We start from the raw sequence: 16,769 nt of genomic DNA on the forward strand, positions 1-16,769 counted from the left end.
ACTTAGTGGCTTAAAATAGCACAAATTTATCATCTTATAGTTCTGGAGGTCAGAAGCCTCAAATCGGTCAGCAGGGCTGTGTTCCTTCTGGAGGCTCCAGGAGAAAATCTGTTCCCTTCCTTTTTCCAACTTTAGAGGCTGCCTACATTCCTTGGCTCATGGCCCCTTCCTCCATCTTCAAAGACAGCATCATATTATCTTATCTCCTCTCTGATCTCCTGCCTTCCTCTTATAAAGATCCTTGTGATTATATCTGGCCCACCCAATAGCTCAAGATAATCCCCCATCTCAAGATGCTGACCTTATGTCTGTGAAGTTTATCCTGTCATGTAAGGTACCATATTCACGGGTTCTGGAGACTAGGACGTGGACATCTTGGTGGAGTGGGGGAGCTTTAACAACATTCCATGGGTTCATCTTACAAAGTCACTTTCTTTGCCCCCAAATGAGCTGCTCAATAAATAAACTCACACACTGTTTAGCAGCACAGTGTCATGGACAGGACATGTCTTGAGGATATAAAAGCTTGGTTTTAAACTCCTTTATTTTCTATTTGGGTGATGTTGGTATTGTCATTTATCTCTTTTAAGTTTTCATTTACTCTCCAAAAAAAAAAAAAAAAATCAAGCAGGCTACCATAATCCACCTGCACCTAACAAACAATGAAGTTATTAAGAACGTATTTTGTTAGCTGTGTTAGGGGATATCTGCATTTCTGCTCCATTTCCAACTGACTCCACAAGGGGTTTGCTTTCCTGTCTTTATGGATAAGGAAGTTGAGCTCCCGAGAGGCTGGGAGATGTGCTGAAGATGAGACGGCCGTGGAGCAGCTGGATGTGGAGCCAGGTCTGTCCCATATCAAAGCTCCCACTTTTCTCTTGATTTCAGGTTGCCTTCTCCGAAAGACTGTGGGAGAATCCAAGAGAACACGTGTGTGACAATTTTTTTACCGTGAAAGTTCTACTTAGATGAAAGATGCTATTATTATTATTACTGCAGGTAAGAGGTTCTTCTGGCTTCTCTGACTGTACCTGCCAACATCATAACTCTGTATGTTATTCGCATAATTCCAAAAATAATATTATTCAAAGAGTAAGTCCGTCTTCTTATATCATTAACTTAATGTTTTTCATTTAAAGTGGACTTGAGAAAGCTTTCCAAATATGTTATTAAATACCTCAAACCTTTTAACCACAGAAATGTCCCCTGGGAAACCTCTAGGCCTGGGCAGCTACAATTAGGGTTGGGATGGAGAAAAACGACTCCAGACGTCAATGGGGTTCCTTCAATCCTTGTGTCTGTACGCTCCCTGATTTTTCTCCTTTGAATACTTTCTTTGTTTCTGCAGATGGTGATCTCCTTCTACTGGGGCCATGTGTACCAACTCGCTTCAATCCACATGTGTGTACAGGTTGGCACCTTGCTGGCTTTCAACGCCCCCTAAGCAAGCAAAGCTATTTTAATTCACATTCCTTTTGACACTTAAGAAAAAAACATTCTATCTTCTATACTACATCACCTCAAAACATAATAATAATGTTAATATTTGCTTAATATTTTCCTCCCTAAAATAGGATACCACTGCAACATCACTAACGATCGCCAAACACTATTACTTTATAAGAGCAAAACGGAGATGAGCCATTCGTAGTGGGGACTGATCACACATCCTAGATGATAAGCAGCTGAAATGCTTATGTACTTATAGTCTCACAGATTGTCTTTTCTTTTTTTTTTTTATTTTTTTGTGAGGAAGATCAGCCCTGAGCTAACATCCATGCTAATCCTCCTCTTTTTGCTGAGGAAGACCGGCTCTGAGCTAACATCTATTGCCAATCCTCCTCCTTTTTTTCCCCAAAGCCCCAGCAGATAGTTGTACGTCATAGCTGCACATCCCTCTAGTTGCTGTATGTGGGACGTGGCCTCGGCATGGCTGGAGAAGCGGTGCATCGGTGCGCGCCCGGGATCCGAACCCGGGCTGCCAGTAGCGGAGCGCGCGCACTTAACCACTAAGCCACGAGGCCGGCCCTCACAAATTTTATTTTCATGTATCCATCTTTTAGCCCATTTTCCTTCCTCAGCCTTCAATATCTTTCTTCTTTCCTGCCTGGTGAACCCCAGTTCATTCTTCATGACTTATATCAATAATATATTTGTAAGTTTTTGTCTAACAACTTATACCACTGATAAAATTTGAATATCCATATTTACTTATTTTATTCTGAAAGAAAGCATTAGGTTTGTGGATCAAAGGCCAGACTTATTATCACTTATGTATTATTACAATAACTGAATTAGTTCCTAATGCCCCGTTTTGCAGCCAGGGCTAAATGATGAGAGCAAATGTCACACTGCATGGAAAGAGAGAGGATTCCCACAAGTACGAATCTGGGGGCTTGTGTAGGAACCACGGCACAGCCTGCTCTCCCTTGTCCCTTTTTGAGAGAGGGTGAAAAACCTTTCTTCTTTACGATGAACAAATCCTCTCTGGAAAGGGCTCCAGGGTTGTGTCACCTCTTTGAATGTGGACAAATTGCTCCTGGTCTCATCCTCCTGTGACATATAACCCCCAGCTGCAGGGGATAAACCTCCCATCCTCTTTCTGGAGCACTTTACTGTCTTAGGGCTGCTGGTCAGTCATCTTGTAGCCGGGACAAGGTAATTTTTGCGCAGAAACATGAGGATATTTACGTTGTGTCCTCATGACTGTCATTCCCATATCCCCCAAGCATGGTTGGTCCCTCCCTCAGCATCACCACTGTAGGATCCACCTCAATCTCATAACCCTGTTGATCTGTCTCCAGTCCAAACACAGATCCTGGCATAAAGCGGATGATAAGTGAGGGTTTACTAAGAAATGGATGAACCAATATTTAGCGAGCAATTGTACTGTATAAGGTGAGGTGACAGAGAACTTGAAAAGCCAGGCACTTTTCAAAGTGTTATCTCTTACAACAGTACTTTGAGGTACTGTTGTAAGTACCTCGTTAAAAACTCATCTCGTTTTTACCGATGGAGAAATTGAGAGTCAGAGAGGTAAAGAAGCATTCCCGAGGTCACACAGCCAGTCAGTGGTGGTGCTGGATCCAAACCCACATCTGTCTGAAGCAGCAGCTCTTGCTTCTAACTATGACCCTTGATAAGCTCCCAGGAAACATTCAATGCTTTAGATGTGATTGGGTTCCCTAAAAATAGTCTGATATGGAGATTCTTGAGCAAATGATTCATTGAAGGGCATATTCGCAGCAGAAAGAGTGTAAGGACCAGGGTAGGCAGGGGAAAATGCTAAGGATGTGCTCTCAGCTGAAGACTAGCCTCAGCTGGATCCTAGCCGAGCTCTGGAGCATGAATCACACCACAAAGTTAGCCCATCTTCAGGCAAGGGGCCCGCCTTCTGCAGCCCCATGTCAATCACTGCCTTCCTGCAGTCTTCACTCAGGCCAAGAGAGGGCATACCACCCTAGGGGCCAAGGACATTTCTCAAGGGAAGGGGACAGCTCTATGGGTTAGCAACCACCACTCACTGCACCAGTGGATGGGTGTGTTGACCTCATAAAGGAGACTCAGATAGGGTACCACAAGTATCCTCCCTGGAAGAGCCAGGATGCAATGGCTGCACCCCTTTGTGGAAGGGGCAACAGCCTTTTGGCTGTGAATGGCTGTGCGTTCCAGCCACCCAGTGAGCAAAGCTGTCTTTCTTCTGGGTCAGCACAGCCTCTAGCTTTAAGCTAAATTGGCTGCTTTTGCAAAAGAGGCTCTGGCTCCGAATCTTGCTGAAAATGTTGGGGCACTTTGGGCTCAGATTGCCAAAATATGCACTTGGCACTTCTAGGCAAGGTGTTCAAGGAGAGGCTCCACCTGCACAGCCCCAGGACCCGCTGGAGCAGACCGCTCCTGGGACACGTTCCTCGGGCAGGAAACGGCAGTCCAGCACCTGTTCACGTACACAGGGCCAACTGTCACCGTTCAGTTCAACAAGCGATTTTTAATCATCTGTTTAGTTTCCTTATTTAAACATCCATGTGTCAGGCAGCCCCTTAGGTTATTTATAAACTAAAAAATTACCAGCTCAGAACGTAAAACTTAAATCGTGTATAAATCACTAATATGTATGGAATTAACATTCAGAGTCACGTTATTGCCCTTTTTTAACATTGCTTTAATGTTACACCACTTCTGCAAGGTAGACACCATTACCTCTTTTGGCGGACAAGGAGACTGAGACACAGAAACGTGAACGAGTCTGATATCACACAGATGATGACCCCAGATTTAAAATCAGGTCTACTGTTTCAATTATATACTCATATGTCAACTTCTCAAGTGTGAAAAACTTTATTTTCATTCGCTTTCATCAAATAGATCCTATTTGACTATTTTTGAAGTCTTCCTTGTGATTTTTGATAACTTTTAAGGCAAGAAAGATCCAGAATATTTCAGGACTGTGCCCTGTTCTCTGTGCAGCAGTCAGAGTGATGTTTTTAAAACCCTAATCTGATCCTGTCGCCCCCTGCTTACAACCCTTTGGTGCTTCCTCACTGCACTGGGGTAAAATCCAGACCATTCACACAGCCTGCCACACTCAATGGGCTGGACCTTGACCACCTCCCCAGCCCTTCTCAGGCTACTGTACCTTGTTCTCTCCAGTCGGCCACTCTATCTCGCTCCCCATACCCCTTCTCTCCTGTCTCCCTGTACCAATGTCTCTCTCGATCTTTACTTTACCCTCTTCTTTCACACCTCATCTCGAATGCCGCCTCCTCAGGGAGCCTCTTCTGATCGACTAAATTTGTTTAGATGCTTTGTGGAAACAATAGCTTTCCTTCTTAGCACTTAACACTTTGCCGTTTCACAAATAATGATTTGATTAATGCTTGATTTCCACGGCTGGACTGTGACCTTTGTATTTCCTGTGCCTACTTCCATATCACCAGTACCTGGAAGACAGGACCCAGCACCTTGTGGATGAATGGATGAACGTGGATAAATCTCTTTTCAGTTGATTTATACATAATCACTAAAATAATATTTTGGAACAGGCTGGCATGTTGCTGCACACCTGAGGGGACACAGAGCTGGCTCCATCTCCAGCAGGATGGGTGAGCTGACCCTGAGGCCATAGGTCCCGCACACTGAGACACCTAACAGGAGAGCCTTTCCATGAGGCGGAAACTTCAGATGCATTGGAGGCAGCACCAAGCCTGCAAGAGCCCGGGCACTGGAACCCTCTGTCACCTGAGTAACCTTGGGGGAGCCGCATGACCCTTCCTGCCCTGGCTCCCTCACCTGTGACAGCAAGGGATGGACCTGAGGGCAGTGTGCACACTAGACGAGGGATGACAGTGACTAGAAACACAGGACGTTTGGTTGGGATGTAGCCCAGGACACTGCACACGGGGCCCTGTAGAATCCTAAGGCTCACAGGCCCCAAGTGGCCACAGTTAGACAATGAGGTGATGGGGCAGGGACCATGTAGGGCTCTTCTGGGGTCCCTGCTTCCATTTCGATCAGAGCAGATCCACTCAGTCTGTCCCATGCGTCAAGGTTCTGAAGAGTGTTTCATCTGAAAATGTTTCAGCTGTTAACAAAGTTTGAAATCCACTTCTTTCATCCTGCTCTCCCATTTTACAGATGAGGAAACTGAGCCCAGAGACATCTCACACGGCTGGTCCATCCAGTCACAGGCTCACTGTTTACCTCCTCCTCCTCATCGTGTGCTTGGGCTTCGCAGGAAACTTCCTCAGAGCTCCTAGGTCCCTCTGCTACTCTCACTGAGATCAGTAAATCGGGAGACTCCCTCTGGTCCTCAGTGTGTAAGAAAGACACAGCTCTCCTGAGCCCGAATCCCCGTCTGAAACTTGAGGATCATAACACCTGGATGCCTGGGGGGAGTGGCTGTGAGGAGCAGATGACAACAGCGCAAAATTGCTTTGACGACTATAAAACGTCGTCCTCTGTCCTCGAGGCCTAGAGAAACGGCCCCTAGTCGGCAGTGGCGTCTGCGGAAGGAAGGAAAGACGAGGAAGGAGAGAAGGAAGGTGGGATTACTTCTCTTGTCTCCTCATTGGGAGACTTCCAATCGCATAAAAATGGAAACGCTCGTGAGACGCGACGGCACGTTGCTCCGCGGCCCCGGGCGCCGCAGGACTGGACCAGCCCCGCGTGGCCCGCCTCCCAGTCCGGCTGAAAGGAAGGCCGGCCCCGGCCCCGGGTTCGGACGTCCCAAGTGCGGTGCCGCGAGGCTAGAACGTGCCTTTCCTCCAGACCTTTTCCTTTCATCCTTCGAGACCCGTGTAATTTAATGGAAATTGAAGACGTGTGGGACAGATTCCGCTCCTTCCCCACATCTCCCCTCCACTGTGCCCGTTAACTTCAAAGGAACTTAGCCTAGAGGGGAGCCAATGTGGGTGAGGAAGGGATGGATGCTGTGGTTCCTTGAGGGCAGGGAGTGGGGGATGGGAAACGTCCAAGCTCCTTCGCCACCAAGACCACAGTGGGTGGGCACTTGTTTTCATGGAGTGTGTCGTGTGCAGAGTCACTGTCTGATATGCCATTCACTCTCACGTCTTCAAGTCCACACCAATGCCTCCCCTGTGGGATGTCCAGTGGCCCAGACTGTCCCCTGCCCCCATCCCTGACTCTTCCTGGACGTGTCCATCTGATTGCCCTGTCACCAACTCAATACATCGAAAACCAAACCCATCGCATCGAAAACCAAACCCATCGCTTCTCCTTCCCCTACAGCCAATGTATTACTAGCAACCTTATCTCCATTCTTCTTGTCATTCAGACCAAGACTCCTAGACCCACGCTGGGCTGTTTCCCCTGCCACACCTCCATCTCCAACCAAATGAGCAATGTTCTGTCTTAATTTTTTATGATGTCATTCTTTCTCCTATGTTCATTTCCAACTAATGCTGTTGCTGGAATTCTGTCTCATGCTCTATCATCTCCCACATGAACTCTGTCGGTAGCATAGTGGATAATATTTACTTAGACTAAGGTTTCTCAGCCTTAGAACTAGTGACATTTGGGGTTGAATAATTGCTTGTTTTGGGGGAGGGGCCTGTTCTGTGCCTTGTAGGATGTTTAACAGCATCCTCAGCTTCTACTCACTAGATGCCAGTAGTACCACCAGTGGTGACAACCAAAAATGTTTCCAGACCTTGCCCAATGTCCCCAGAGGGGCGAAATCACCCCTGGTTGATGCATGTCATCACTTCTCCTTGCTGAGATTATGGGATAGATCTGGGACCAGTTGAGATTATCCTGTCTCAGTCTAGCCTCCCTGCTCATCAAGGTCAAGACAGGAGTCTCTTTATCGCTGTATCTCTAGGGCCTAACACCCTGACTGGCATTTAAGAGACCCTTGGAACATATTTTTGGAAGAAAGATGAATGACTGCGTCACCCCTTGCTGCACTCCACCATTGGGAGTTAAGAAGTTCCACGGGCCAGCGGCTCTCAGCGTCTCCTGCACGTGTTTGCATGCACTGCACAAGGAGCCCGGTCTCAGGAGAGCACGGCTCACGTCGTAAACTGCAGAACTGTGTATTTACCAAAAATTTCTGACTGATGCAGGAGGCATCTTGAGGAAAGCATTTTTTTTTTTTTTCCACAAAAGCGTTTTATGGGCTTACGAAGAGCCCGCAGACTCCTCACCATGAATTCAAGATTCCGACTGAAGTCTCTCTCACAGAACTGGTATCGAGCTCAGTTCCACAACTTGCTATCCAGAGCCCCTGAGACTGGCCCCACCTACCTTCTGTGCTGCCCCCTTCCTTCACCCTGCACGAGGCTTCAGTCTCGCAGTGGGGGCCCCGAGCGTACCTCACCAGTTCTCACCTCGTCCGCCCCCTACAGTTCTGTTGACTCCTTTGTCGCCACCGGGAATGCTCTTACACCATACATGTATCTATGGCCTTTAAGGACACAAGAAACCAACATGTTTTAGGGGCCTGCTCAGACACAGGCTTCCTACGTTCTGCATTTCATCTTGTGAGCAGGATTACCTCCAATTCACAGATGGGGAAACCAAATTTCAGAGGTTCGGCCAAATGGGGCAGAAACAGGACGCAGTGTGAGGCCTTCAACCCCACACAGCTCTCGTTATTTCTCTTCTCCGATGCTTCTTGTCTCTCTACTCAGTCCTCGGGGAAAAAAATCTACCTGAGCCCCAGGTTCTCCACAGAAATAAAAGGAGAGTGGTTAACAGGAGCTCGTGGGCTTGGACTGGCATTCTTTGCCTCATCCAGCCAGAGCCTGCTGCTCTGCCTGCATGTTCTGTGGAAGAAACAGGAGATTTGCCAAGTTCTACACCCGCCGACAGCCAGCAGAATTTAGTTAAAAATATTAGAACTTAACATCACAAACTAAAGAGCAACCTAAGTGTGCAGGGCAGGGGGCGTGAAATGACCTTTGTCCGCACCAACACATAAGGCTATCAACCGTGGGATCCCAACTTCCAAAGACCGGGATAGCGATGTGTACATAAGCCTGAACACAAGGTCAATTAGTCAGCAGGAAGGGAAGGAAAAAGGAGGCGATGAGAGGGAAAAATAAAGTAATGAAAGTGTAAGGAAGAGGTTATAGAGGCTAGTATTGGGAACGGGGGTGGCTGATAGAATGTAGAATTCAATGACTGTGTTATTTCCGTTTTAGGCATCATTGTTAGTTTTCAGCAGGGGGAAGAATAGTAATCCTTTTAAGGGCAGGCAGACTTGTAATATTACCTTCACAGACCTACGTGAGCAGAAGTAAACCATCACTAGAGGAGAGAGCCAGAGAGAACCAGTGCTCACTGGAACAACTTGCTAAATTTTCAGATGAGGAAATTGAGGCCTCAGAAAAGGAAAATAATGCCCAAGAGCCATACGACAAATGAGCAGCAGAGACTAGAACCCGTGCTCCTAGTACCTTGCACATGTCCACCCAGATTCCTCTGCCATTTTGTGACCTCCACCCCATAAATTTCCCCTGGAGGTTCATCATGGAAATTACCACAGACTACTGGGAGCATGGAAGCCTGGCTACTCTCCTCTCTAGAACATCTATTCTGATGTGAGTCAGTGCAGAGAATAGTTTGCACTTCATTTATTCATGTACCAATTTTGAATTAAGCTGCGCTACATAAATTCCCCTGAAAAATGATGCAATTAAGCCTGGACTGTTTGAGGAAGGACAACAACATGCGGCTGTAATTATAATGGCAAAACATCCTGGTAACACGCTGACTTATTAGCACAGTAATTACTGTTGGTGCACTGCGTACTGAATAGTTCATAAAACAAATAATGCAATGTAAAATCCTGAAAAAGAGTCATAATTTTCAACTGAACAATTTTTGGATATTTTGCCTGTGGCATCAACCATTTAGACCAAATTGTTTCAGCCACTACCTATAGGAAGCTCTGCCTCCCTCTGGAGTACAGACTGTTGGAAAGATATTCAACTTCTGGCAAAATACAGAATTAGTGTATAAAATCTGGAAAATTAGAGCAAAATGAACTCTGTTAGGGACCAATTATATAAATGCTAAAAAGTGAGTGAGCATTTGCTGCATAATCTTGGATTCTGGAAGACTTTGGGCCAATAGCAGTCGTTAAAAACCACAAAATGTAAAACTATCAGTCCCATAATAGTATATCCTAGAACTAGATGGAATCTTGAGACATCGTTTTCCTGATCCCCTAGCTTCAGACAGTAAGGTTTTACCGTTTTATTTTATAAATGAAATAACTTATTCTCAGAAAATTCCAATAAGTAGAATCACAGAAAATGAGATCCTAAAATGGGACGTTCCATTCCCATTTTGGAACTTCCCATCCAAATTCCATCGTTATTTAGTACATTAATTTACCTTAAAACATCTCCTAGGATATTAGGCTCATGCCTTTTATAATCCTACCCAGAGAGAGAAATGTTTCACCCAAAATTCTGGATGAAAGCAGTCCAAAGACAGAAAACTTCCTCTGGACTGTCTTTGGCTGGTTATCAACATACTTTAAGTGATATGTAACTCGTGTACATTCAACAGCAAGTAGCACTTGTATTTTGGGCAGATGCTGAGAAAGGGAGGAAACCAGATCAGGACAGAGCTGTGGTGGTACTGCACAATATCGGACTCTTTGAGTGGATTCAATAAGAGTCAGTGTCGTTTGGTCAATGAGGTGTGAAAATTCAGGCTTTGTCTTCTCTTATTTTGATATCCTTAGGGATCAAGAATCTGTGTAGACTCCTAAAGTCACAAGGCTGGCCCTGTTGTGATTTCAGATGGGAAATTTTGTGTGACACCATGTCCCAGCACATGGCCTAGGCACACAGAAAGCAAGGTTCAGGAGGGTGCCAGAAAGGGGTGGGCAGTGGGTAATGATCTGTGTGTGGTCTGGGCATCTTATCAGGGTTCGAGGACACGGCTAGAGGTGGGACTTCACTCTTAACTGTGATGAGCACCAGGAAAAGGTGCATCCCAGAAAGCATCAAGTTTGCCCAAGGTCCCACAGATAGAAATGAGCTACAGCAAGACGTGAACCCATGCAGCAAAAAGCTCTGGAGGATTTACTTCACAGGCCCCAGAGTCCAACGTTTACACCACAGCTGCCTCTTCAAAAGAGTGAGATGAGTTCTAGTACTGACCTGTCGGTGGGTGCGAGGCTGCTGTGACACAGTCTGTTTTGGTTTAGGATAAATCAGGTAACAGGTGGGACTTAGCCCCTGGTTGAAATCACCAGTCAACAGTGGAAAGGAGCTGGGGACAACAGGGGACTGACAAATAGATTCACTCACCCAGGACTCAGAGATTCAAGAGCAGCCAACCTGTGTTCCATCATGCCGTACGGATCTCGTGAAGACCTTGTGCACACCCAAGAGCACTTTTTAATGTGCTTCTGGTCTAGCAGCTGCTAGTGCTGAAAACAAACTTGTAGTCATGGGTTCAAAATCCCCTCTTTGCCACTTGCTCTTGGGGACCCCTTGGGCATTGCATTCTCCTTCTCTGAGCCTCAGTTTCCTCTTCCGGAAAATGGCAATGAGAAGGTTCTGTATGATTGCGTCTGATGTTAAATGAGAACACGTGTGCAAAGCATGAGCATGAGGACGTGAACATGACTGTGCCACTTTTTAGTGTTGTGGCCTAGACCTAGAGACTTAACCTCTCTGCTCCTCAGTCTCCACTTCTACAGAATGAAGATCGTAATGGAACCGACTTCCTAGGGTTGTCATGAAGATTAAACATGCTAATCCCTGTAAAATGCTTAGAATGGTTTATGATACATGCCAGGTGCACAGTAGCTATTGCTGTAGTTATTATTGTTGTTCTTAGTAGAGTGACTAATTGATTCCCCTTCTCTTTCTCCCATGTTGCTCCTTTAAACAAGAAAATAAAATTGGTGTCTGGATTTGACATTATGTTGAATTCTTGTAAAACTTCCAGAGGAATAGTTTCTTTTTTTCAAAACCATCGGGTCTGCTCCACTTCACTCACTTTATGTCATATGTATGTGGATGACGAGGTGCCCAGGACCACGTGCAGGGCGTCATACGTGGTTTGAAAGGAGAGTGAAGTTACTCAGGTGCAGCTTGTGTGTTGGAGTCCAAATTCCAGCTCTGCCACTAAGTGGCTTCACGATCTCAGCAAGTCCTTACTTGCTCTGACTCACCTTGGGAAGAGCAGTGTCTACGTTTTATGTTGCTCCATAATCACGATGGAATGGTCTTTTAAATCAGTGACAACCAAGCCTGAGTCTTAGTGCTGCCATATGTTAGCTGTGTGATCTTGCTAACTGACTCGACCCCTCTAAATCTCACTGTCCTATCTGCAAATCATTGAGCGTGTTGTCTGCTTCAGGAGGAGCAGTGAGGGCTAAGTGAGTGGAGGGAGTGGGGTGTGCCAGCCATGCTCTTGGTTCACGGGAGGGACCACCATGCCCTCCTACTTGGACGCTCCTCCTTGCCCCAACCACTATGTCCACACTCAAGTATACGTGTAAGTACAAGGCATGTACCCAAGGAACCCTTTCTGTTTCCATCAACATTAAGCACCCCTTAGTCTCATTTAAAACCTTTGGTGTGTATGTGGTGGGGGCAGAGTGACATGGGGTTCTTCTCTGGGCCTTCATGCGCCCTTTCAGTGTGTCCCTTTCAGAATAACTGAGTCAGTTATTCTACTAGCAATGATCTTGTTCAGCAAAATATCTTCTAGCCAGTTTCTGGGTAGAACCGATGCAAGATAACATGAGATCCAAACCGAAAATCCTCTGTGAAGACTTCTCTGAGTTCACCATCAGAATTAAGCCTCTCTCCATCTCTTACTGTGCCTTTCACCTCCTTCCTGCATCTTCAAATGGATTTGTCTGTTTACAGGCCTGCCTCACCCTCGGAGCTGGGCCAGCTCCTTGAGGGTAGCAGGGGCTGAATCTTTTTATTTTGTATCCCCAACATCTATAGCTAAGTCCAGAGCCAAATGCAGCACACATGCTTAATAAATATTCAATAAATAAATTAATATAAAAATCCTTCCCTCCTACCAGTCCCTCTTCCACTGTTGGCACAAACATGTATCCTCAATGTTACACAGATTCACCACAAGGATATGGCCATTATGATTTAGTTAGCGAATTATTGGAAGACACATTTTATAACTCTTGCTGTAATTAATGTGACAAGAAATAATAATTGACTTAGTAATGTAATCAAATCAGAATGTATTTGATTTGATCTGTCAAGTTGTTATTCGTATCTCTAATCCTTCTAGTCAGAGCTTTCAACACCTAATTATTTCTGAAGGCAATGAAGGCAGGCGTATTTGATGTCAGCCTTGGCTGGAAGAAATGAAGCACCGTTGGACCCTTCACCCACTCTCTAAAGCTGGAGAAGGTGGGGAGATGTGCCTTCTGCCCAACCAAATGGAAAAATGCTCGTGCCTTTCATGGGCATGTGCTCCACCCATGTGTGTGTTGTTTCCTAAGCTACAGGGTCATTAGCCAGTTCTTCAAAGCAACAGTGTTGTGTGTTGGCTTCATATGATTTCAAATCCATGTGTTTATGACAAAAATGAAATTGTTTGTAAGAGTGAAGTTGTTTTGATCTGAGAATGAAGTTGTTTTTATAAGTAAAGTTGTTTTGATGTAAAGAAGTTGCGTCAGGATGTCATCCTTTGACCTCTGTGGCTGTGGATAAGCGCTCGGTAGCCCAGCTGCTGAGGGACCCCCTCAGACTTATCAACGAGAATACGTGGAGAAGAAGCAACTACAGCGAGGGGACGTTTCGACTATAAATAGGTGAGTTTGTGAGGGCTGCCCAAGAGTGTTCAGTCTGGGCAAAGCTGCCCTTTGCTCTCCAAAGACTTGGGGCATCAGCTCCTGGGCCGTAAAGACGACTCTTTTACCAGCAGAGGGAGAGCCGTGTAGCCGTCCCACAGAGATATTCGTCTTGCCTGCCAACACCAGCACCATCGTTTCCTAGCAACGGGCTCCAGCAACAGGGACCGTCACTCTCGCACTGGCAGCTGGAGGTCAGCTCGCGGTTGGTCAAGCTGCCTCTCTCAAGAACCAGCTCTAGAAAAAGGTACACTTCAGCTAAATTTGGACTTTATTTCTGTCGTCTCCCCTTTGCCTGGAACAATTGTGTGATTAATCTATCACTGGTTTGGAGTATGTTATTGCTTTATTGGCTTATTAAAAGACAGTAACCTATATGCTATTGGCTTGTGAAATTGTTGTAATTCCTGCAGCGAACCTGTGTTAAAATTATTGGCAAAGATAATCTCAGTCTCTGAGCATAATTTTTGCCTCTCCAACAAAACAAATATTCTTTTGAGGCATGAACGTCATTCTTTAATGAATTTCACACACACCCCATGAAGATGGAAAGGCTCATCTCAGAATCATTCTTTGGATGGTTTCTAAAACTGCAAAGAAATCTCTGAGAGCTGCTCCTTACTGAGCATTAACATAGACTGGGATATTCATTTATATTAACCTTCTTCCTCACAAAAAAACCTGACTTATCATACCCATTTTGGGATGAAGGACTAAGGTTCAAAATATTAGGAAATCAAGCCAAGATAACACATTCACTTTCAGGACTAGGTTTCTAGCTCATGCCTCTGACCTGAGTGTCCAGACCCTACCATCAGGCTGAGCACTTATATTTATTTAAACAACTTGAGCTTGGCTAACTGCTCCTTTTGATTGAAGAATTTTTGAAATCAAGAGCTTGTATTTATAGAGATTCCCCTCCAAAAAGAGAATAATGTACTGTAATGACATCAGCATAAGCATCCATCAGCATATTCAACAAACATTGAGAATCCGACCATTCATAAGGTACTGAAGATACATAGATAAAAACACAGCCTCTCCCTGTAAGAGTTCAGAGACTGAGAATTATGACAGAGCATAATTATTGCCCTGGTGGAAATGGTGAAGACAGCATACGAGAAAAGGTTTTCAGGGAAAGCTTCCTAGAGAAGGTGATGGTTGAACTGAGTATTAAAGAAAAAGTCTGGACTCTTCCAGGAAGACGAGCAAATTGGGCATCACAAGTAGAAGAAATAGTATGTGCCAAGGCCCAGAGGTATGAAAGTGCACAGAATAGCTGGACCACAGGGTAAAACCAGGCAAAAGATGACACTAGAGAACACAGATTAGAACTGCAAGATGAGGAGGAGAAGCCACACTCTCAAAGTTTGCTCCTGTCCTTCATAAAATTTACTGACTGAATATTTGAAACCTGTTGTCATTTTTTTAATTTAATATGGCTAAAGTTTCTAGGCAAGACTTATAACTAGGATTAAATTCTCCCCCATGGTGTTAAATTCTAACACCATGTCCTCGATTTGGTTAACTGTCTTTAGGATTGCTCAAAATGTCTGCATTTTGGGGCCGGCCCGGTGGTGCAAGCGGTTAAGTGCGCGCGCTCCGCTGCGGCGGTCCGGGGTTTGCCGGTTCGGATCCCGGGCGCGCACCGACGCACTGCTTGGCAAGCCATGCTGTGGTGGCGTCCCATATAAAGTGGAGGAAGATGGGCACAGATGTTAGCCCAGGGCCATCTTCCTCAGCAAAAAAAGAGGAGGATTGGCGGATGTTAGCACAGGGCTGATCTCCTCACAAAAAAAAAAAAAAAAAAAAAAAAAAAAAGTCTGCATTTTATTGGATGCAAATTATACCCCAATAAAGCTGACTAAAATGAAAACAGTATGGAAGTCAGCCTGAAGTGGTGTCCTGGTTGAATCTTGGACAACTGGCTCATCAGAAATGAGCAACTAAATGAAAAAGGAATCCATGAGTCTGTAGTAATAATAAGATGTGTAAATAAAAATGGTACATAGTAGATAAAGATTTTGACAGGACTAAATGGAGTAATACATGTAAATCCTCTAGAACAGTTCTGTCCGTGTTGTAACTGTATGACACATGTTAGCTAAACAAGGAATAAACAGATAAATTGAGGATTTCACTAGTGCTTCCCTGGAGCTAACGAAAATAAAATCGATTGATTAACTTTGCACACACTCCTTCCTCCCACGCTCTGGTTTTCCTCTTTTGCAGGTGAGCTGGAACAGTGCAAATGCCCCATCTTCATCCCGTGGCTGACGTAAGTTTTATATTGGGGGCATGTGCGTCCTCAGGTTTGCCCCTGGTAGTCATCTTTAGAGTTTTCGCCAGATTCTTCTGGTTCTTCCTCCAAGCACACAGTGGGTTTTCACTTCCGCACCACCTTATGGTGGCTTCCTTCGCCCAGGCCTTAGGAGCAGAAGTGACGTGTGTCACCGTGGACAGAATCGTTAAGATCCTGTGTCACTGATTCACCAGACCTCCTCCTCCTGCTGTGGTGACGTAAAAGCACGTGTCGAGATGGATCCTGAGTGACTACGAGGAGTGAAGTTCTGCTGTCAACCCATGTTGGACATGTACCTTGAGTGTGAAGTAAACATTTGGTTTTAATCCACTGACACTTGAGAATTGTTTCTTATGGCAGCATAACCTCATATATCCTAATTGATGTACAGTTACCCTGCCAGGGTCCAGCAGAGGGTGGGTGATCAATCAAAGTCTAATGAGCTGAACTAATTTCCTAGCCCTACAAGGAAGACCTTAAGCTGAATTTGACTATTTTCGAGTTGAACCAAATTTGCCTCTCCTCCAACCGCCTCTTGTGATTGATTAGACAAATGCTTCTAATTTCTTTATCTCCATTTTCTCTGCCTTCGTTGGGGAGAGAGGGAAATATTTTCCTCCTAATTTTCTATATCCTGTTGGAAAGAATAGTTTGACTAATGACACCACACAGTAGAGATGAGAAGAAAAGACCTCTCATTGAATGACAGCTTTGGCCTCCTCTTCCAAGAGAAGCCGTGGAAGAGTTAGAATTGAAAACTGGAACCTGAACCTTGTCCTTACCAATGAAGGAAGGTGACACTTCCTACTATTGAAAGGCAGAAACAATTCATATTCATACAAAGCTAGTTTGCCAATTGTTTTCCTACAATAATTTTGCCTGTTAAAAAGATCATACGCAATGTCCCACTAGAACAGGCACCGCCATCTCTAGCCACTTGGCACGGGAGCAAGTGAGTCGGAGGCTGCAGTGAGCCCTGTCTTCACACCTCTCCACTCACGCCCAGGTTAGTCAGCTCCTCAGACGTCCCTGGCGGAGAAAACGTTCCTTAGCTTGTATCCTCCTTGGTTCCTTGCTCACCAGCTGCCAGGTTCTCAGCAACAGAAGTCATTGGTGGAGCTTTGGATCCTGCTATCCTCCAGCTTCTCTACT

This window comes from Diceros bicornis, chromosome 4 (assembly GCF_020826845.1).
Source record: "Diceros bicornis minor isolate mBicDic1 chromosome 4, mDicBic1.mat.cur, whole genome shotgun sequence".
In the NCBI taxonomy this organism is placed as follows: Eukaryota; Metazoa; Chordata; class Mammalia; order Perissodactyla; family Rhinocerotidae; genus Diceros; species Diceros bicornis.